At 43.9% G+C, this 24,353-nt stretch overlaps 1 protein-coding gene across 3 annotated transcripts in view; it reads left to right on the top strand.

The window, feature by feature from the left end:
• Positions 1 to 24,353, top strand: part of LOC126277973 (autophagy-related protein 16-1-like) — an 837,530-nt gene that overhangs the window by 185,336 nt on the left and 627,841 nt on the right. Inside the window, exon 1 of one of the 3 annotated variants that reach the window (XM_049977626.1) lies at positions 21,335 to 21,519. The exons of the other annotated variants lie outside the window; for them this stretch is intronic. The gene's annotated coding sequence lies outside the window, so the exon portion shown is untranslated. Of the gene's footprint in view, positions 1 to 21,334; positions 21,520 to 24,353 lie in introns of those variants that run through there. 3 annotated transcript variants of the gene reach the window in all.

The following is a 24,353-nucleotide window of genomic DNA, read 5'->3' as shown; positions in this document are numbered from 1 at the left end:
TCGCGGCGAGACCTTTTTACGAAATTTCAGTCACCAACTTTCTCTTCCGAATGCGAAAATATTTTGTTGAGTCCAACCTACATAGGTAGGAATGATCATCAAAATAAAATAAGAGAAATCAGAGCTCGAACAGAAAGGTTTAGGTGTTCGTTTTTCCCGCTCGCTGTTCGGGAGTGGAATAGTAGAGAAATAGTATGATTGTGGTTCGATGAACCCTCTGCCAAGCACTTAAATGTGAATTGCAGAGTAGTCATGTAGATGATTCAGTACGTAACCACGGGAATCTCCAATATACTCTTTGATCACCTCGCCCTCCACGGGACGGAAAACTGTTTAACTTCCTTATTTCTGAGGATGCATTCGCCGGCGTAGAACAGAAAAATTATTCTGTATTCTGTAATTTCGTAGGTTTTGTTCTCTCAATGCGGTTTGATGTGACAGACTGTCGATCTTCAGCGGCCCATGTTCTCAGGCAATTTTCGGAGCGATCACAAAATACCTGCAGTCATTCATTTTTGTTATTAGTGATTAGATAATAGGCTATTTTCCTATCATAAAATATGGCGTGGATTATTGTTATTCTAAATGATTTTAATGTTCAAATAGCATTTTCGGTCAATAATATCACAAAGTATATCTTGTTTTTATGTAATTAAAGCTTAAAAATCATTAAATATCGAGCTTTAGTCACATGATAGGAAACGCTCTGGTACTGGCCGAAGCTCTGGTGACGTCACGGGCTAGGACTAGGACGTTATAGGAGTGATACCAAAAGTTCCTAGTGCTTTTCCGTACTTTTTCTGCAAACTCTTTGCAACTTTAACAATGGAAAGGAAGTTTGTGAAGGATGATAGTGCAAACCTTCTGAAAATTGATGCATTTGTGGTCTCTTCTTTCTTCGAAAACAATCCAGATTTTTATATCGCCGAAATACGGAACTTGAAACCTCTCCTGCGTAGCGACTGCGATTGTGACGTAGCAATAAGTTGCAGAACTGTCTTAAAACTGAATAAGCGTTTGTGATTGTTGCCAGAACTACTACTGTTTTTCAAGTACCACTTTTCATATTTTCAGACAGCATATTAACACTCGCTGGGAACTGCACAGCGTCTTCGTTTTTGCCTCCAACAACTTTACGCACTGCAGTTTTCCTGTTACTCTAGGTCAATAATTTACGCCACTGGTAAATTATGTCCAAAAAATTTACTGCAGCAGAAATTTAAAGTTTCTGTTGTTGTACTGTATTCTTAACTACTGCTGAAACACTGTGATTTAAAACTGCTTAAGCAGAACCAACTTTCATTTTATCGTAATGGCCTGGACTTATTACATTTCCTTGTACAGGTTTACAGTTATTGAACATTATTAAATAAAATCGTCATAACTTCTGAACGATTTACGTTAGGACGTTCAAACTGCACGGTTGGTCGCGGGGCATGATGGGAATTAGTATGCGCATGCGTGGTTTGGTTTTGCTACGAAGCCCACTTTCATTTGGATGGGTTCGTCAATAAGCAAAATTGGCGCATTTGGGGGGCTGAGAGTCCGCATTTCGCGATGGAGAAGTCTCTTCACCCTGAACGGTCGTCATAACTGTGTCGTTTATAATGTCCAGTCACCGAATAATGAGTGCGATGTTCCTTGATGGTACGGTTACTACCGAACGGTACGTGAAGGTTTTGGAAGATGACTTCATCCCCATTATGCGAAGTGATCCAGGTTTCGACAAGATGTGGTTCATTCAAGACGTAACTCGACCCCATTGAAGCAGGATAGTGTTTGATGTTTTGGAAGAGTACGTTGGGACCGCATTCTAGTTGTGGGTTACCCAGAGGCCACTTGCATGGGCCTCGGTTGGCTGTCATATTTTCCGCATCAGAACACATGCGAATCCTTTTCGTGGGGCAATATTAAAAGCAAGGTGTATAGAAATAACCCTAAAATCATTGCTGACCTGAAAAGAGCCATTCGGAAGGTCATCGACAGCATCGATGTTCTGACATTTCAGCGAGTCATGTCACATCATCGCAAATGATGGCAGGCATATCGAAAATGTCATAACTTAAATACGAATATCTGTAGTGACCTTTACGTGTTGAGTATGGAGTGTGCACGTCCTAGTTTGTAAGTAATTTTCGTTTTTTTCTCATGTAGTTCAATAATAGTCACTCTGGAAGATCTCAGCAACGTTCATTTTTTATCGTTGTAAAAATCGTACAACTTTACAACATGATCTCTGGAGACAGTTTGATGTAGCAAGCCGGCCGCGGTGGTCTCTTGACGTCTCTTGACGTATCATAATTGTAAACTTGATATTGGCTTCATACCTTTAGAACAAGAATTCGTATTGTGCACTGGAGGTTTCCAAACAACGCACAACAGCGGAACATATGTTTACATTCAATGTAGCCGGCCGCGGTGGTCTCGCGGTTCTAGGCGCGCAGTCCGGAACCGTTCGACTGCTACGGTCGCAGGTTCGAATCCTGCCTCGGGCATGGATGTGTGTGATGTCCTTAGGTTAGTTAGGTTTAAGTAGTTCTAAGTTCTAGGGGACTGATGACCACAGCAGTTGAGTCCCATAGTGCTCAGAGCATTTGATGTAGCAAATTACTGTCTTCAGTGACTTGTTTGAGAAGAATAATGTGGTTACAAACTGTTAAATGGTTTCTGAGATCCTTCTTGAAAAGAGCTACATCAGGCATGAAATACAGTTTCTAACACCATCCTTATGATTCATCTCGAACTGCTCAGCTGTAGAATGAAAATAGGTATTCAAATGTTGAATGACATACAAATTAAAGCTCTTGTATCACTGTAGCACGACTAAAGCAAAGTTAAGAATAGAAAGAAAAAATATGCTACTATTGACAATCGAACTTGCGACAGTTACCTTAATTATCCAGCGCGCTACCCACTATTCTATAACCACCAACGAGTTAATATGGCTTGTTTACTTGCATTAAAATGATTCTTCCAGATATAAACAAATGTAGGGATTACCATCTCATTTGGATCTCTGCGAATTGCAACCAGATTTTACGCATATCTTCTCCATCTTTGGAAGACTCAAAAAAGAAATTTTACGAGGTTTTATAGATGCATTTGAAAAAAGTGGTACTAAGCACTACTTGGAACCCATTTTCCGAAATGCAAATTCCAAACGAAGATATCACTGTGAATACGACAGCAGGAGCTATGTGCTAGCCAGAGACTTCACAAGCATGACGTGATCGAAACGGAGCGTTTTAGCGAGCTTTCAAATTATTTGAATTTCATTACCATTGGTTTTTAAAAATACTGAAATAAATGAGGCGAAAAAAACATTGTTATGAGCGTAAACTGACATAATTAATCGTTTCAGACGATTTCCAGAAAACAGTCAAATCTCCTGTTGGCGGGATACCTACCACCGCAACTGGCATATGGAGGGTGAATCGGTTAAGAGATTAACCGTATCTCTTTTGATACAGTAGTTAAGAGTATGAACTACTAACAAATTACGTGTTGTCGTGACCTCATATTCTGCCACAACACCCTTTGTCGTGAACTCTTCCACAATGCCATCAGCCCCAAAATGCGGACGGCACCATTATTTATCACTTCAATTTCTTTTATGAGCAACAACTGATAATTGCTTCTAATTCGAAAAGTATCCTTGGAACGTCTAGTTCGTGTAACACTGCCCGATCATTTCGGAATACCTGTATGTTAAAAATAAGTCCAGTCTGGATCATAACTACACTACTGAAAAATGAAAAGAGACACGTTGACGCAAGTGACTGAGGCATGGCACCATACTTGCACGGGACAAATTGAGAGGACAGTTCATATGATGAACAAACTCGCAGCGCTCAGAACAAACTGGGAACTGCATTCTTGTTGTTGTTGTTGTTGTTGTGGTCTTCAGTCCTGAGACTGGTTTGATGCAGCTCTCCATGCTGCTCTATCCTGTGCAAGCTTCATCATCTCCCAGTACCTACTGCAACCTACATCCTTCTGAATCTGCCTAGTGTATTCATCTCTTGGTCTCCCCCAACGATTTGTATCCTCCACACTGCCCTCCAATGCTAAATTTGTGATCCCTTGATGCCTCAGAACATGTCCTACCAACCGGTCCCTTCTTCTTGTCAAGTTGTGCCACAAACTCCTCTTTTCCCCAATCCTATTCAATACTTCCTCATTAGTTATGTGATCTACCCATCTAATCTTCAGGAGCCAGAAGCAGCCAGTCTGCAGCTCTGCTAGCATCCAGTGAAAATGTGTACCTGAGCCGTTTGTGCTAGTGATGGAGTCTGAACGAGAGCATATAGCGGGTCTGCGGGAGGCTGGGTGATGGTACCGCAGTAATGTGTCAGCCTGGGTGGAGAGGTCTCCACAGTGCGCCGATGTTGTGGCCAGTGGTCAGCAGACGGTGCACATGCCCGTCAGCCAGGGTCCGGACAGTGGCGACGCACAGATGCACGGCAAGATCGTCGCATCTTACGAAGTGCGGTACCACGCCGCGCCGCGACTTCAAACAGATTAGGGACACTGATACTCTGGGGTATCACCGAACACCATTTGCAACCTTCGCTGTGAAGCAGGTTACGTTCCTGCTTGCCGTTTGGGCGTCTACCGCTCACGCCCCAACCTTGTGCAGCCCCCGTCCAGTGGTGTCGAAATAGGCGCCAATGGAAGAGCGACTTTTTGGCTTCAGTGATGAGTCGCTTCTGCTTTGGGCCAATGATGGCCGTATGCGTATGCGGCATCCTGTAGGTGAGCGCTAACATTTGGAATGTATATGACAGGAGCATGCAAGGCGAACAGCCGGTATAATAGTGGGCTGTTCCATGTCTTACAGTGGCCATTCTCCTCTGGTGATCGTTGAGGGAACATTGGGCAGTGTGCGGTACATTCAAAACATAATTCGGCCAGTTTTGCTACCGTTCGTGCACCTACAAGGCAATACGCTTTTCCAACATGACAATGCACTTCTCAATGCGATAACTTCAAGTTGCTTTAATCGGAAAGGAGGGCATACAGGGTACTAGCGCTGACATTTCGCGCTCCCTATCGACTGTACTCGATGTGTGTGGGTCTGTCACTATGATTGGTGTGTAAAGCCTAAAGACTGTATAAAAAAAAATCCCTCTGCTGGATTGACGAATTCATTGTGTTCTTTTGCATTTTCCTGTAGTGTATTTTATATTTTTATAGTTCACACTTTAATAAATTTCGGCGTTTGCCGTAATCAGGTCTGCATCTACACATATTCTCCACAGGTCGACATACGGTGAAAGGCAGAATGAACCTTCTACCACTTTTAGTCAAACGGAGCAAACGGAAGAACTACTGTCTACATGCTTCTGCAAGAGCGCCGCTTTTTCTTGTCTTCGCAGCTCTTACGCCACATATACGTTATTGGAAGCCGAATCATTCCGCAGCCTGTCGCGAATGTTACTTCTCTTAACTTTTTCAATACCATCTCGAGAAAAGAACATCTTCTTTCCTCGAACATCTTACTGGAAGTATCAGTGCGCCAATGGTGTACTGTAACTTTCGAGACTGAAAATCAAAACGGCATCTTATACCACGCCTATCAAGGAAATCAAAGCTCATGTTGTGCCAGACAGTAACCTCATCTGTCGTATCTCCAACAAGGAACGCTGTAATGGCCATGTACCTTCGCAATTCTTTGGCACCTCTTCGCACACTTACGTCGAACTCAACGTAACTCTTAAAAAAAATACAAATAAATAATAAAGCAACAGAGATTTGTTGTTACAGAATATTGCATCCTTTACTAATAAAATTATTACTCGAATAGTAGCAGAAATATGAGATGTAGCAGAACAGGGCATCGACCCTTAACGCACTGCGGTGCCGCAGAAATTTCTCCGCCCTACAGTTATTTGGCAAACTTTGCTCAGTTCGATATCCCGTACATTTCGCTGACACTTTTTTTAAATGATTGACTGTATGCGTTCTCTTCCAAAAAAGCAACCAAAAGCTATAGTTCCTTGCAACCAAACACTTTAGTCGAGGTGAAATTACAAGTCTCATCGATTTGTAGTCAACAGTGTAGTCTGAAGAACGGCATCACTTCTACCTGTCAGTTTAAATAACTACTTTCTTAATAATTACAAATTAATGTGGAACTTACGCTCATTTTCTACACTCCTGGAAATGGAAAAAAGAACACATTGACACCGGTGTGTCAGACCCACCATACTTGCTCCGGACACTGCGACAGGGCTGTACAAGCAATGATCACACGCACGGCACAGCGGACACACCGGGAACCGCGGTGTTGGCCGTCGAATGGCGCTAGCTGCGCAGCATTTGTGCACCGCCGCCGTCAGTGTCAGCCAGTTTGCCGTGGCATACGGAGCTCCATCGCAGTCTTTAACACTGGTAGCATGCCGCGACAGCGTGGACGTGAACCGTATGTGCAGTTGACGGACTTTGAGCGAGGGCGTATAGTGGGCATGCGGGAGGCCGGATGGACGTACCGCCGAATTGCTCAACACGTGGGGCGTGAGGTCTCCACAGTACATCGATGTTGTCGCCAGTGGTCGGCGGAAGGTGCACGTGCCCTTCGACCTGGGACCGGACCGCAGCGACGCACGGATGCACGCCAAGACCGTAGGATCCTACGCAGTGCCGTAGGGGACCGCACCGCCACTTCCCAACAAATTAGGGACACTGTTGCTCCTGGGGTATCGGCGAGGACCATTCGCAACCGTCTCCATGAAGCTGGGCTACGGTCCCGCACACCGTTAGGCCGTCTACCGCTCACGCCCCAACATCGTGCAGCCCGCCTCCAGTGGTGTCGCGAAAGGCGTGAATGGAGGGACGAATGGAGACGTGTCGTCTTCAGCGATGAGAGTCGCTTCTGCCTTGGTGCCAATGATGGTCGTATTCGTGTTTGGCGCCGTGCAGGTGAGCGCCACAATCAGGACTGCATACGACCGAGGCACACAGGGCCAACACCCGGCATCATGGTGTGGGGAGCGATCTCCTACACTGGCCGTACACCTCTTGTGATCGTCGAGGGGACACTGAATAGTGCACGGTACATCCAAACCGTCATCGAACCCATCGTTCTACCATTCCTAGACCGGCAAGGGAACTTGCTGTTCCAACAGGACAATGCACGTCCGCATGTATCCCGTGCCACCCAACGTGCTCTAGAAGGTGTAAGTCAACTACCCTGGCCAGCAAGATCTCCGGATCTGTCCCCCATTGAGCATGTTTGGGACTGGATGAAGCGTCGTCTCACGCGGTCTGCACGTCCAGCACGAACGCTGGTCCAACTGAGGCGCCAGGTGGAAATGGCATGGCAAGCCGTTTCACAGGACTACATCCAGCATCTCTACGATCGTCTCCATGGGAGAATAGCAGCCTTCATTGCTGAGAAAGGTGGATATACACTGTACTAGTGCCGACATTGTGCATGCTCTGTTGCCTGTGTCTATGTGCCTGTGGTTCTGTCAGTGTGATCATGTGATGTATCTGACCCCAGGAATGTGTCAATAAAGTTTCCCCTTCCTGGGACAATGAATTCACGGTGTTCTTATTTCAATTTCCAGGAGTGTAGTTCACAGGATGGAAACTAGCCAGAAATGCTGAATGAAGTACTCACTTAAACTAAGAGCCTGTAGGAAACTATGTGGCTCTTTAAATTTATTGAGGCTTTTGTGCCACGTCACAGAAAGTGGACGGAACAGTCGAGTGTATGCAAACAATTGTGCAGTTAGCCAGAAATTTTTGTATCTTTGCCACACCCGCTTCCCTGTACCACTCCACTGACGAAGTACCAGCTATCCGCTATCTGGTACCGCTATCTGTTTACCCCTTCCCTATTCCATTCGCGAATGGCGAATGGAATGATTATTGGTAAACCTACTGTATTAGCTCTTATCGCAACGTAGTCTTTCGGAATTTCAGTAGTAAACCTATCCGTGGTGCACAACGCCTCTCTTATAGCGCCTACCAACGGAGTTTTTTGACCATCCCCGTAACGCTCATCGTGCTGACTAAACGATCCCGTGACGAAACGCGCCGCTAGGTTTTGTCTCTCTCTTCTATTGATGGAACCATTTAACGGTGCCCAGACTGCTAAGCAATACTCAAGAATCGATCGGATAAGTGTTTTTTGAGCTACTTCTTTCGTGAATGAATTACATTCCCTTAAGATTTTCTCTGCGAATCTCTGCTTTCCCTATCATTAAGTGGTCACCCCGCATAAGGTCGCTCCGGATTATTGCTCGTAGGTATTGTACGGTACTTAACGTTTCTTGTAATTTGGTTCCAACAGTGTAATTGTACAGTAGCGGATTTCTTCGATTGCTTCGCCAATGGCTGAGTCTCTGCACATCTTAGGGTAATTTTCTACAGTATTCTTGTGTTGCTACCTTCCCAAAGAGAGCCGCATCGTCTGCGGAAAGCATCATGCAACTCCTGACGTTTTCCCCCTATCATTTATATACACTGAAACGATCCTGTTGCAGTTCCTTGGGGTACTCCTGAAATGAACTTTACATATGTTGATTTATTCCTTTAAGAGCGACGGGTGGAGTTCTGTGAGCGAGGAAGTCCTGAATCCAGCCACTGGCATCCTTCTATATTCGGTAAACTCGTGGTTTTCCCACTAAACGACAGTGAGGACTATATAAAACGCCATCCTTAGTTGAAGGAACGTATTATCAAAGCGGGCGCCATGCCTGAAGCGCTCTGGATGTCATTGACGAACAGAACGATCTGAGTTTCGCAAGACAATGTGCCACTTGTTGTTTCGTTTGCGAAACAATGGCAAAATGAGTCAAAAAAGCAACCGCATGACAGTTGCTGTAACGAAATAATTGCCTGTCCTATGCATAAAGTTTTTCCCAACTGATTAATTGTAGGCCAACCCTTCCAGCTAAACAGTTCAGTCAAGCTAAGATTACAAGACTTATCGATTTCGAATTTGTAATTTTGACGATGGAAGAATGGTGTGTGAACTTAAGTGTTTGTCGGAATTGTTTCCGTCATACTTACGGCGACTTCCCGTTCCAATTACGGCAATACTTGTACCGTCTTTGGTGAAGGAACGGCGATATGCGCCGAAAAAGCGGCGAATCGCATCACACTGTCTGTCACTGAGTAATTGCCCTCTCGACGTCTACATTATTGCTGCAGTAGCGTGATTTCCAGATTACTGCACTCAGCCGGCACGTTTTGCGTGCAGTTATGGTTCAATAACGCCCAATATCCCTCCCGCAGGGGCGCTGTAAGAGAGCGGCAGTTGGAAATGCACCGCAGTAGCGAGACTAAAGGGTGCGGTGGCCGGCAGCCTCCAGTCTCGCACATGACGATTTCTCGGTAGCCGCTTCTTCTGGCGCTCCTGTTCTCTTCACGCTCGGGCAATTAGTAGTCCGTGGCCCCGCGCGCCGTGACCGCTGCCGCGGGACGGCCCACAATGGCAGATGCTGATGCGGGCGCGCGCTCCGCGCTTATTGAAACGGCGGCACGCTCTTCCGTAATGAGTGTTTTTGTCGCGCGTGGCTCTCTGACGTAGCGGTCTGCGGCTGACACCGCCGCGAGGGCGATTCGCGACGCCCCTCTTGTCTGGAGACGTTTATATTAATTTAGTCAGCGGACAGGGTAGGCAGTGTGCACGCTGCAGCAGTGCTGCTGGCAGTGGCTCTGCCAGGGGCATGGCTCGGCTGCATCCGGATTGCTTTACGGATTACGAACTTTTCCCTTGGCTTATAAGGAAACATCACCAGCCTGACCTCACACGAGGTGCGATCAAAAGTAACGGTAAATTTTTAATTTCACGGGATTCATACATCCGATTTTACAATTTTTTTTTGTGCTGTTGGTCCACCTGTTCCTGATATACATTTTCATTTTCAGCTGTTTTGAGCATTTAGTTAATTGTTAACAGGCCAAAAGCTTGTACGTGTTTTCGAGTGCTCGGCGAAGTTTTATTTTCGAAGAAGATGGATCAAAGGATCTGCATTAAATTTTCCCCCGATAAATGGAATAAAGTGCAGCACCGCATTCAAAATGTTGACCGTGGATTTTGGCGAATCTACTATGAGCAAGACAAGAGTTTACGACTGGTATAAACGTTTCAAAGAGGGTCGAGAGGACGTTGAAGATGATGTCCGCCCTGGATACCCTAGAACATTAATTGTTGCTGACAGTGTGAAAGAAGTAAAGAAAATTTCTCTGGATGTGGATGATGATGATGATGATGATGATGATGATGATGATTGCTTTGCGGGGCGCTCAACTGTTCGGTTATCAGCGCCCTTACAAATGCCCAACCTTTGCTCAGTCCAATCTCACCACGTTCATGAATGATGACGAAGTGATGAGGACAACACAAATACCCCGTCATCTCGAGGCAGGTGAAAATCCCTGACCCCGCCGGGAATCGAACCCGGGACCCCATGCTCGGGAAGCGAGAACGCGACCGCGAGAACGCGACCGCGAGCTGCTTTTTTTCTGGAAAATCGCTGGTCACCATCAGTGAAGTCGCTGACAGTGCCGGCACATCATTCAGCTCATGCCAAGCAATTTTGTTTTGGATGTTTTGGGGATAAAACGTGTAGCAGCGTAGTTTTTCCGAAATTGTTCAATTTCGACCAAAAACGACGTCGTTTATACATCGATCAGCAACTGCTGGATGAAGTCGACAAAGATCCAGAACTTCTAGAGAAATAGAAGTGGCGAAACAAGTGTATATGGATATGTCGTCCAAACTAACGCCCTATCATTCCAATACAAACTGCCTGAAGAGCCAAGACCGAAAAAAATTCGATAAGTTCCATCGCATGTGAAGGTTGTTCTCACTGTTTTCTTTGATTACAATGGGGAAGTCCGTCATGGTTCCTGCCTTATAGTCGTACGATCAGTAACGAATACTACCTCGAAGCTTTGCGCCGTCTGCATGAAGCTATCCAAAGAAAACGACTAGAACTGTGGCAAAACCACTCCTGGAAAGTGCATCACGAGAATGCTCAATGCTTGTTCGTGATTTTTTGGCAAAAAACAAAACCGTTATGTTGTCTCAGCCACCGTATTCGCCGGACATGGCTCCCTGCGACTTTTTTCTGTTCACGACGCTGAAGAGAACTATGAAAGAACGTGTTTTGCCACCGTTGATGAGATAAAAACGAAACCGCTAAAGGAGCTGAACAAGATAACGAAAACGGATTTCCAGAATTGCTTCCGAGATTGGAAAAAGCACTGGCATACGTGTGTTACATATGTGAGGGGGATTACTTTGATGGGGAGAAAGTTTATGTTGATGAGTAAATAAAGATTCTTTATGAAAAACAAAATTCCCCATTATTTCTTGATCACACCACGTATTTGAAAGAAGGAAAAACGCACTTCCACTATATCAGCCACAGCAATCCTCTCCGTGCGACAATTTGAGCCATAGTGTTGATAGTACATCTTATGATCAGCGAAAAGTGCAGCTTTTAAACTTTCGCACTTACCGACGGTTCGTCACTCGCTCCGCAGCCGCCTAATGGTCGAGCGAGCAGAACCGTACATAGGCTTGTGAAATACTACTTGGACACTGTTAACATGATTTGTTCACTGTGTCGAAATGCATGGTTTTCAACTTGTAGCCGGTGTCTGTGATTGCTTTGGACATTTTTACACTGCGATTCACAAATGCACTGCATAAGAATGAAACGAATTAGTGGGTCATTAAATATTTGTGTAGTTCTATCCAGTTACTAATGTCGCTGTTGTGCCTTAATTTCTTTGGATTTTAAAACTGGCCACTGTTAAAGTGAAATATAAGGGCCAATCACAAAGTTTTCTGTAAACAACTACACTAATCCTTTGCCTACATGTCGGTGCTTATATCACCGCATCGGACTCGCGCTGGGTTGCATATGCGCTGCAGCATCACCCTGAAACGGAAACTTTTTAGTCGGCCCTTTGCAGGAGGTGCAAACGTGACTTGTCCGACTGAATTGTAAAACGAAAATATTTAACAGTTCGGCAGTATCTATATTTTTACAGTGTCTGTATAGTTCGATGCCAGCCGTAGTAAATTATGAAATGCATTCGCAAAATTGCGAATACTATTGTACAACAGCTGTTACTATTTACTAGAAACGTATGAAAATTTGTGCCGGGCGGGGACTAGTATCCACATTTCTCGCTTTACGCGAAAGGTCGGAAATTCGGGTTCGATTCTCGGTCGGGCATAAATTTTAAAATGTTACTAGTAAATCGTACAGCTGTTGTACAATCATATTCGCAGTTTGCGAATGCATTTCGTATTTTAATACTGTTGGCATCGAACTATACAGACACTGTAAAAAAAAATAGACACTGCTCAAGTGTCAAAGATTTTCGTTTCACAAATTAATCAGACCGATCACGTTGAACCGTAGAGCATCGCCTGCTAATGTAGAAGGGGTAATGAAAAAGTTTCCATTTGCGGGCTTTGCTGCTCATAATATGCAACCCAGTACATATATTTAGCTGCAGTATGTCAACACACGAGACTATTGTTAAAATATTACTGAACATATATATGCGTGGATATATTACATATTCAAATTGCGGAACTTACTATTTTTCGCGTAGAATGACATGTGTTCTCGAAAAAGATTTCTGTTTCCTCGCCTTCAGCAATCTGCGAATTAGAGGACTCTGGTTGTCACCCAGCCGTGCAATAATTCGCGCCCAGGTAGCAGGCGGCTGCAATGGAACGGAGCGAATGATAAACAACCGTTGCGCGCGAAAGATTAAAAGCTGTACTTTTTATATGGTCATAACTGCGTTTCATAAGAATTATGGCTCAAAATTTCACGCGGGATAGATTTCTGAGGCTGATATCTTGCAAGTGTGTTTTAGTCTCCTTAAAATGTGAGGTCAAGTTGGTGACTTTCCTTGTTATTGCAAAGAGTTAGTTTACAGCCGTGTTCCTTCCTTGCTAATACTTATTGAATTCCTAATCGTTCCGACTTGAATGTTCTACTACATTCATCACCAACACGAATTCATACTTATCGACTTCCATGCATTATCTTCATCTTTGGTAAATCCTGCACTTGCGTTCTTCTTCTATATTTCGTTAGTTGTTTTCATACTTGGACTCACTGTTCAAATTGCAGCAATTGTACTTTTGTACGTCTACTCAAATCAGTTCTGCTTCCATATTCAGGAAATTTCAGGAAGAATAATATCTGTAGGTTGTTAAAAAAGAACTACCCAGTATTTCAGGGGATGATTGTATGCATCAAAACAAAAACAAGTTCTTCCTTGGGTGCTACAAAGCATAAATTCTGACAAATGACCACTTGTTCAGAGGAGGGGCTCAACGTGATGTCCATTCATCTCAATGTCTGCCTTTGCCCTTCGCAGTAAGGACTCACGCACTCTTTTAAATCGCCGTTGTTGGTTCTTAATATGTTAAGATGCACGGAAGACACGATTGTGTAGTGTCTGCACATCGTTTATTGGAATGGTATAGATCAATTACTTCATGCGTCGCCATAACCAGAAGTATATGGATTTAGGTCCGGGGACCTCCCCGGCCAAGGTATGGGACCTCCATGGCCAATCCACCGGTTTCTAAACGCCCTCGTCAGGTACCGACACACAATGCAGAGAAAATGTGCTGGTGCGCCATCATGCATGAACCACATGTATAGATGTTCTGATAGGGCACGTCCTCCAGAAAGATAGGCAGTACGTTCTTCAGAAAGCGGTGATAACGAGATCCGGTTAATCTCTGTAGTAGCATGTATGGCCCTAGTAATCAATCGCCAAGAACGGGTAGCCATACATTGATTAAGAATCGATCATATGCCTTGTTTCTTGAACCGCATGGCGATTGTCATCGGCTCACAGCGCTGACTATAGAAATTTACAATGCCATCTCGTGCAATCCCTGCCTCATCAGCAAACAAAATCTTGGGGACAAATTGTGGATCTGCTCCACACTGTCACAGGGACCATTCAGGGAACTGAACTCTGGCTGGATGGTCTTGTGCCCTAAAAGCCCGGAAGCGCTGAATGTGGTACCGATACAACAACTGCTCAAGAAATACCGCCCAGACCAGAGGATGGCAAACAGCATCAGTTGCTGCTATTCGCCACACACTGGTTTCAGGATTATCGTCCGCTGCACCTAGAACACACTCCTCCATTTCAGGCGTGCGAACTGATCGAGGCCTTGCACTATCTACTTCGTTGTGTGCTACGGAACCTGTTTCGCCGAAATGCTGGAACAATCGGCTTAACAGATGGTACCCTGGAAACCGATCAGTGTACAGGTTACGGACCCTTAGATTAACTCCATCTGCTAAACCATAACAGTAAATCATGTGTGTCATTTCCCTTTGGAGTAAAATGCATCCAGTGCTAGGTTGTGTCAGAGTATCTTCAAGAGAGAAAACATATTGTGCGGCACCACAAACACCACAATAACATGTACTTTAAACATGTCCGGTAAGTAGGCCAAACATCACCGTACGTACCCAGAGTTAGGAGCAATGTACACGAACGCAAACAGAGGTAACAAGACTACAGTACAATCACACAGCGTAAACTGAACAACTCACTGCAGACCAATGAGCCAACTAATGTTTACATCGACACTGATACCCCAGCACGCTGTTGAGCCTGGTATGACACGAAGTGCCAATGCAAGAATGGTGCTCATATTCGCAGCTACATGCTCGTGGTGCCTTCCTATCTCTCTGTATTGCATGTCAGGGGATGTAATTGACGTTAATTACCGGGTAGTCGTCTGTAGTAGGACAAATTGCTATGGACGACATCACAAGAGCACCTCCTGTGAACACATGTTCATATGGCGCATGTTAGAAAGTATGGTCATAAGATATTTTTGTCTTGCTTTGATGCATGCTTACATCCCTTGAAATATTGGTTAGCTTTTTTTAACACCCCGAATATTTTAAGAGGTAGAGGTATAGACTAATTCGAATAAAGTATTCCATGTGTCCAATTTGCATTGGTTACAAGGACACAGCTGTTAGGATATAACCCTAACAAATACTCACAGAAAGTGTTAAGCAAAGTACTTAAGTTCAAACTAGATTTTCATAAATCCCACCCCCGACTACTTTCGAATTTTTTTGAGGATAACTGTGATAATCCAAAGTTTTCCGTTTCAGACATTTTGGAAACTTTGTTTTGAAAATTGTGTTATGTTTACTTAAAGTAATTTAGAAATAAGTATTCTGTTTATTTCTTTCCTGTCCATTTAGTTGTTAGCTTCAGAAGCGCTAAAGAAAATCACGAATCAGGTATTTCCATGGTTTTACTGTTAACCAGCACAATACTTTTTCAGTGTGTTGTCAATAGATTATTTAAGTCTTATAATTTATTTCCCAGATCCGCTTATCGTGCCACGAGCGAAGATATAGTTTTTTAGGGGGACATACCTCGGGTTCAGTTTATCACTGAGACAAGTGGTCAGGTATTTTGGATAGTCCTTCCCGTAGCGATCATTCTTATATCTATCGGAAGAACGGACATACTATCGCTATTTTACAGAACAACGTCAAAATTTAAACATTACACACTTCCTCCAGCCCAGACAAATTGAGCGAAGCTGTTGCTTCTCTTCCATTAGGTGTCACCTAGGGTGGGCTTAGGGGTTTATAAAAGCACCATTTGTACATGGTAAGTTCCTGGGAAAACCCCGAAGAACCATGATTTTTGGGCAAGAAAAGTACGTTGTGAGGATGGCCACTTGTATAATTTCTACTCATAACAAATTGTCGAAATCTTTAGCACGTGTCTCAAGATGATGATCTCAGCGAACATTGAAATTTTACGATATCGTTATCCGTTGTCGAGATCAACAGGTTCAAGGTTACTGCGTACTTATGCACATAATGTCCGATCTGAGGGGTAAACGTAAGGGTTCTGCAGTCATCGCAAGGGTTTTGTGGTCATCAAACTATGTTTTTAGTCAGCTTTCTTTCACCAATATGTCTTTATGACGCGCTCTCTCTGCATTATTGACACTGCACGCAGTTACAAATGTCCTCAAAGTGGCACTGCAGTGACAAAAAAAGGGCGAAAAAGAGTCTTAACACGCCTGAAAAGAAATTAAAATGAATTCCAGAAATTATGTAAAACTGGAAAGACTACAAACTTAGTAAAATATTTTTAACAAAATTTTTAGTACCTTAGGATACAAATCATAAGCGGGTCTGTTTTCGATGAAATGCGATCGATGAGCAAAAGTACCCCAGAAAAATGTAAAGTAAACGATTTTGAGTTAACTTTACATTATGCCCATTTGTCTGTTGTTTATACGTTCCAAAAAATACAAATGTGTCGAAAAATATAAATAAACCGTGGAAACTTTACTCACATATAAGATTCATTTTATATAAGCAAAGCATCCTGCTGCAGCAGGAAAAAGAAGGGAACCAGCGGAAAAATGTTCCTCTCGGGGATCAAAAAAGGTGAATATGTTCCTCTTTAAAACACTCTGACAGAAAAATGGGGGACCAGCTACCTCATTCCGCCTTCCTCTCTAAAAATTTTGGGGATTTTTTGTGGTGACAGATAGTAGCAGAGAGACAGCGGCCGACCGAAGTGGCCGTGCGGTTTTAGGCGCTTCAGTGTGGAACCGCGAGACCGCTACGGTCGCAGGTTCGAATCCTGCCTCGGGCATGGATGTGTGTGATGTCCTTAGGTTAGTTAGGTTTAACTAGTTCTAAGTTCTAGGGGACTAATGACCTCAGCAGTTGAGTCCCATAGTGCTCAGAGCCATTTGACCCCTTTTTGAAGAGACAGCGACGGTGGAAGAGGGAGGACACAGTGCCGGTGACAGGGAAAGAGAAGGGAGACTGTGATTTAGGGAGGGGAATTGGAATCGAAGCCGGCCGGATTGACCGAGCGGCTCTAGGCCGTACGGTCGCAGGTTCGAATCCTGCCTCGGGCATGGAAGTGTGTGATGTCTTTAGGTTAGTTAGGTTTAAGTAGTTGTAAGTTCTAGGGGACTGATGACCTCATCTGTTAAGTCCCGCGGTGGTCTAGCTGTTCTAGGCGCTCAGTCCGGAACCGAGCGACTGCTATGGTCGCAGGTTCGAATCCTTCCTCGGGCATGGATGTGTGTGGTGTCCTTAGGTTAGTTAGGTTTAAGTAGTTCTAATTTCTAGGGGACTGATGACCACAGATGTTAAGTCCCATAGTGCTCAGAGCCATTTGAACCATTTGGAATCGAAAGAGACATGGGTGTAGACAGTAGCGGTGGCAGCCAAAGAGAGAGGAGATTTTGATGATCAGCAAGAGACAGAGACAGTAAAAGAGAAAGAGAGATGGATAGAGACAGAAGCAGTGGGACCGAAAGAGAGAGGAGACAACGGAAATGTGAAATGGAAACGAGTGGAGACCATACGTTGTGGGTCTAAACCCTCCCAGACTGGCGAACGTTAACTTGTAGGTTGGTGTAAGTTATTCTCCCCAGAATATTTGCCTGAAGTTTGGTGCAGACGGTGACTGGCAGTGACAGTGGAAAAGAAAGATCAAACGAGGCAATGTAAGTGAAAGAGGAGACAGTGGCAGTGGGGTATACCCTAAGTCAGTGGGAGAAAAAGGAGACAGTGCGAAATAGACGTTCAAAGGAACTAACTGTGAGAGGGAAATGCTGAGAGTCAAGGCATCAGTACAAAAGGAGACTGGGTAAAATGATTTAGAATGTTCTGTCGTTAAAAAAAAGGCGAATATGTTAGCATGCCAGTTTATGGCGAGGAGGACGGATGGTAGAGGCAGTTTCCCACGAGGTACATATTTGCCTTTTATGTGGTGTGATAACAGCATTTTTCCCCTGGTACCATAAATATACCTTTTCTTGTCATTTCCATCATGAAAATGTGGTTTTCGACCTTACATTTAATTCTGCTTTTGTTGTCGTTTAATACTGGTGATATTTAACTTTCAAATATGCCTTTGCTTCTCCACTGCATAATGGCAATTATTTCCCTCAAATCCCAACTATTTCTGTTTAATTTGTTTCTTTTTTTTTCAATTTTCCATTTCAAAAAATTTGTGATCGATGTAACGAGATCTTCAGCTACAGTTAGTCTGTAAGTAGGCTGTTTAGGTTTTCTTATTGGTAACGCTACATAGCGCTCTGTATGAAAAATAAATGGCTGTGCTGTGCGCAGTCAGTGGCTGGTTGACATTGTTGTCTGTTATTGTAGTGCTGGGCAGATGGATGTTAACAGCGCGTAGCGTTGCGCAGTTGGAGGTGAGCCGCCAGCAAGGTGGATGTGGGAAGAGAGATGGCGGAGTTTTGAAATTTGTAAGACTGGGTGTCATGAACTGCTATATATATTATGACTTTTGATGATAGTAAGGTAAATACATTGTTTGTTCTCTATTAAAATCTTTCATTTGCTAACTATTCCTATCAGTAGTTAGTGCCTTCCGTAGTTTGAATCTTTCATTTAGCTGGCAGTAGTGACGCTCGCTGTATTGCAGTAGTTCGAGTAACCAAGATTTTTGTGAGGTAAGCGATTTGTGAAACGTATAGGTTAATGTTAGTCAGGGCCAGTTTTTTTGTAGGAATGTTTGAACGTCAGATTGCGTTGCGCTAAAAATATTGTGTCAGTTTAAGCACAGTCTTGTACAATTTTTCTATGGGGTGTCAGTTTAAGCACAATCTTGTATAATTTTTCCAAGGGGTCGTTTCAAGTCACAAAGTATATTCGGGGTCTTGTTACACGTAGTGATGTCTCTCTGCTGGGGAACAGGTCTTCGAGATGTCTGCAGTCTTCAGTGTTCGTTCTGTGAAGGTGCGGCTTCGCCAGTCGTATGCCTTCAGGAAGTGAAACCCGAAGCACCACTGCGACACGCGTTTAGACAGAGATATATACCGGCATAGGGGTGGCATTAAATTAGTCTCGTTATACTGGCTGTAGCTCTTAATCAGGAGGCTACTCGGGCTTTTTTTCCTTTTCGATGTTAAAGGGGTAGGTTTGTTGGTTGGGAGAGGGGACCACACACAGAGGTCATCGGTCTCATCGCGTTAGGGAAGGGTGGAGAAGGAAGTCGGCCGCGTGCTTTTACTGGAAAAATCCCGGCATTTGCCTAAAGCGATTTACGGAGATCGCGGAAAACCTAAATCAGGGTGTCTGGACGCGTGTTTCAACCGTCGTTCCCACGAATGGAGGGTCCAGTGTGGTTGTACGTATCTTTTGTGCGAGAGCAAATTTCTTTCGTCGTCTGATAGGACTGGGAATTAAAACTGTGTATCAGAAAACGTTTGTGTACGGGTACGACATAAACGTATTGACTACATTTGAAGATAGTTACTATGGTAATAGAGACAATTTTCGAAACGGTGAATCAGGTTTCATTAAATTGTCAGTAAAGGGCAAAGAGAAATTGTAGGTTCCTATTCACTGGGGTGTACAGTGTTTAACTCACTAGTTTCTGCGGACGATCAGGTTGTACTGGCTGAACCGCAAGACACCTTACAACAAGCCGTATGGTCCTTACGTATATTGTCAAAAACAATGTAATTTAGCAATAGTACCGTCTACTACTGCAATCAGTGCGGAAGCATACAGTGGTTGGAATGTTACGAAGTCAACGTAGAACCATTGGAAACATACATAAATTGTCGGTCTGATGCAGCGGCAGTGCCAGACCGAATGCTGCTGCGGCAACTGAACAGCTATAGTGCTTCAACGATACAAACGGATGACGATGAACTTTCCTCTCTACAGATGATAACTGACACTAAGAAACTTGTACCTTTTTCCCGTGGACGATGAACAGATTGAAGGAACCACGTTTCAACTCAAGTGAGTGAGTGCAGACAACCGTGGCCACCATAAAAGAAAGCCTCCTTAGAGTGGCGGTAGAGATTTTGAGGAGCAGCCAGGGAAGCTGGTACACCGGTACGACAACTTTGACAATGAGTCAATATATAGAGATAGCATTCGTAATTGAACTCTTCTTGATATAAACGCTTTTTTTTTTTGAAAAAAATTTGGCTGTGTTGGCGATTGAAGGACGAATATCCGTCGTATTAATAATCGAAGTTTGCATAAATAGACATTGTTTCAGTGTTTCTTAGTCGTGTAACACATAGGACAGAATGTTTGATTTACGATTCAAGACTGCGGCGTTATTTGTCACATGACGACATAAATGAGTAGTTTTCCTAAGTAACGTGATGCAAATGCCGGGATTTTCCCTTTGGAAAGACGACGATCGATTTCCTGACGCTAGACAGGATATAATGACCAAAACTTTTATGGATGTTAACTCTAACCTCCCTTCCTTCTCGTACATGGCCCATTTATTTACTTGTTTAGTTGTCATGTAACTGATTCTGTTCACACCTTCCAAGATGGAATTTCCTAACGATGCAAAGAACTGACTCGTGTGCCCGGAGTGTAGGAGACAGGCATCTGCTATCGTCTCTCCCGATGAACAATGTAGCGAACTGCTTTCTGGGGATTTACACCCATTTGTTCGTCCGCAACACCCTAAAGATGACCTGTAGCTTCGGAAAGACAGTTCACCCTTCATCGTTCTTGAATTGTTCGACAATCATTCGAGAAACACTCAGCGAATTTAAGAGTTCCTGACCTGAATCAACGTGGCTCCGCAATCATTTCGCCGGCCGCGGTGGTCTCGCGGTTTTAGGCGCTCAGTCCGGAACCGCGGGAAAGCTACGGTCGCAGGTTCGAACCCTGCCTCGGGTATGGATGTGTGTGATGTCTTTAGGTTAGTTAGGTTTAAGTAGTTCTAAGTTCTAGGGAACTGATGACCACTGATGTTAAGTCCCATAGTGCTCAGAGCCATTTGAACCATTTGAACCCAATAATTTCGATGTCTTGCGGAAGCCATACAAAGACGCGGCGCCGCCGGAATCTGCGAAAGAGGGTGCTAGACGCTATTATGTTGGTGTATCTGATGCAGTTGCTGATGAGTGCATCTGTGCACTAGAAAATGTAATGAGACTCTTACGATGCAGGTGTTGCAGTTTTGAGGCGTTAATGAAGCGGTTGAAAGTAACACCAACGATACGAAAGCTGTGTCAGTTTTGGCCCCATGAAAGAACATTTTCTCTATTGATACGAAGCACAATCAGTGCAAGGAAGGTATTATTTATCTACATCTACATTCACATCTACACTTGAACAACTGCCCTCCAATTCACGCTTACAGGCAACAACACACTGGCCGCGTGTCACGGCCGCTGGCGGGTGTAAGCAGCTGCCACTCGCGGCAAACTCGACAACCTCGCGATGACGCGTTGTTGACACCGGCAAGCTTGCGCGGGAGATAACGCACGTGGCCACACTTCACGCCAGACGTCTGCCAAGATCACGTTGCGATGAGTTTCGACACGGAGAAATTTTGTTTTCAAAATGAAAAATCGTTCTGCCTTGTGGAATATGAAGGTGAAAGAATACAGTGACAGAATTTTAAAGCTTAAAATATGGAGACAGATACTAGACATATTTGGAGGAAAAGAATTGTCGCAAGATAAATAGAAAAAGCTAGGTAAGTTTTTTGCCCTTTACTTTTTAATATAATTACATTCTTTTTTTATGCACGAGTTTGAATGTGTTGCATCACCTGTTTACCTAATCGATCTTGCCTTTGTAGTGGATTTACGTTTACAAAAATGTGTCAGCGAACGTCTTTTGATGATAACTGATCAGCTCTCTAAACTATTCGTTTTCAGTATCCTCCACCCCTACTTGTGTCGTATGTAATGGCTGCTCTAAATTATCACCCATGTCTTTTTCACGTGTTAAGTTACGAAATACACAAAAAGCTGCTGCAGTGTTTTTTGCCAGATTTGTGTTAACATTTAGAGGTCGATATAATATCCACCATTCAAAGTATGTACGTGCTCTGATAAGCCTAAAATGAAATATTCTGTCGGCCGCTGTGGCCGAGCTTTTCTAGGCGCTTCAATCCGGAACCGCGCTGCTGCTGCTGCGGTCACAGGTTCGAATCCTGCACCGGGCATGGGTGTGAGTGATGTCCTTAGGTTAGTTAGGTTTAAGTAGTTTTAAGTCTCGGGGACTGATGACCTCAGGTGTTAAGTCCCATAGTGGTTAGAGCCATTTTGAAATATTCTTTTGTATTTACTTCAATTATTTTCTGCCTAGTGTCGTAAAACATAGCTGATAAGCTTAATGCTTCATCACCAACAATTAAACAAAGAATTTTGCCCTGAATACATACTATTTACTCATTGTTTGATATTCCTAAATTCCCATGTGTCAGTTGTTTGTTCAAGAATGAGTGTTAAGAAACTGGCGAATCGCTACGTATTCTATATGCTGCCGTGTCAACATATATGAATATATAATTGCTATCACAAAGTACATTTAAAATTTGTGAAAAAATGTTTGTAACTGTAATAAAGTGATCCCTTGTTGCTTTGTTTTATTACGCGGATATGTTTCGCGTGTATACCTCCAGTAATATGAGAAAAATTTGTCGTCACAACGAGAAATGCCTTTGGTTTAGTGATTGCCGCCAGAAGTCTCTTAATCATACCCGTGACAACACAATCCGCTATTTAGTGACAATACAAATCGAGCTGCCCGTATTTGAAATTTTTCAGTTTTCTCCCGTCAGTAAAGATCCCACACAGTGCAGCATTACCCCAGCCGAGAACGGACAAGCTTACAGTAGGAAGGCTCTTACATTTGTTGCTGCGTCTAAATGCTTTGCCAGTAAAACTCAGTCTTTTGTTCGCCATCCCCACAACACTTCCTGTGTGATGATTCCAGTTTCCCGTTTATTGTACGTGTAATCCGTAGGTTGTTGGTGAAATTGACAGAATTTGTGTTCAAATGTGTGTGAAATCTTATGGGACTTAACTGCTAAGGTCATCAGTCCCTAAGCTTACACACTACTTAGCCTAAATTATCCTAAGGACAAACACACACACCCATGCCCGAGGGAGGACTCGAACCTCCGCCAGGACCAGCCGCACAGTCCATGACTGCAGCGCCTAAGACCCCTCGGGTAATCCCGCGCGGCTATTATTTATCGTGTAACCAAAATTTAAGGGATTTTTTTACTGTTCATCTAAAGGATCTTACAGTTTTAATTCTTTAGGGTGAATTATCACTTGTATCTTCTGTAAATAATTTTGCAATTAGTTTTGATCTTTATATCTTGTCTAAATGATTTTACAATTAGTTTTGATCTTCTGATGAGTTTACTAGACAGTGAACGACAGAGTCATCTGCAAAAAGTCTAAGATGATTGCTCAGATTGTCTCCTAAATCGCTGACAGAGGACGTTTAAAAAAAAAGTCACATATTTCTGCAGTAGGTAGTATTGGTCGACACTCGAAGAGAAGTTCCTTTGTACGTCCTAAAACCAACATCTGTTGAGATATGAGCCTAAGATTCGTAATTCACAGCCTGCACTCTATTTACACATGAGGCAGATCCAAGCGATGGCATAGTACATTACCACAATAGACACGTGTCTGCAGATGCACCGAGCGAGGTGGGGCAGTGGTTAGACACTGGTCTCGCATTCGCGAGGACGGCGGTTCAATCCTGCGTCCGGCCATCCTGATTTAGGTTTTCCGTGATTTCTCTAAATCGCTCCAGGCAAATGCCGGGATGGTTCCTTGGAAAGGGCACGGCCGACTTCCTTCCTCGTTCTTCCCTAATCCGATGAGACCGATGATCTCGGCGTTCTGGTCTCCATCCCCAAAAACAACCAACCAACAACCAATCTGCAGATGCAAATCTTCAATCAATCATGGAGGTAAGGCGTCGGGATCGCTTCAGTATCAATGTATGGCGAGTAGTTATCGGTCAGAGTCATAGGGCCATACGCTCTACCAAACAAATTAACCGGTGCTGTGTACCACCGATTTCTGCACGATGAATTACCAGCGCTATTGAAGGACGTTACTCTTGCAGAAAGACGACGACTGAGGTTTAGACACGACGGCGGTACTCTGTTTTCTACGGATCGTGCGACTGTACGTCACCGCAACGTTTAATGGGCGATGGATTGGCTAAGGAGATCCGATAGCATGGTCTCTCCGTTCACCGGACCTGAATCTGTTGAATTTCTAGCTACATGGACATTTAACAGTATTAGTGTGTGCGCAACCCATCGCCAATGAGCACGCGTTGCAGGAGAATGTGACCAATGCAAGTGACGCAGTCCGAACAGAGCCATGTGTATTTGAAAGAGTGCATGATCCACTACGAAGAAAAGCTGAAGGATGAGTCAGGATCCATGCTAACCACATGCAACACTGCCTGTGGTATCCACTACGTAGTAGACAGGTAATAAGAGGACTGATTGCCTCGTATCTCAAGAGGTATCGGTTGCCGCACATGTGA

Source organism: Schistocerca gregaria, chromosome 6 (assembly GCF_023897955.1).
Source record: "Schistocerca gregaria isolate iqSchGreg1 chromosome 6, iqSchGreg1.2, whole genome shotgun sequence".
NCBI lineage: Eukaryota > Metazoa > Arthropoda > Insecta > Orthoptera > Acrididae > Schistocerca > Schistocerca gregaria.
This window is presented reverse-complemented; position numbering and strand designations above follow the sequence as displayed.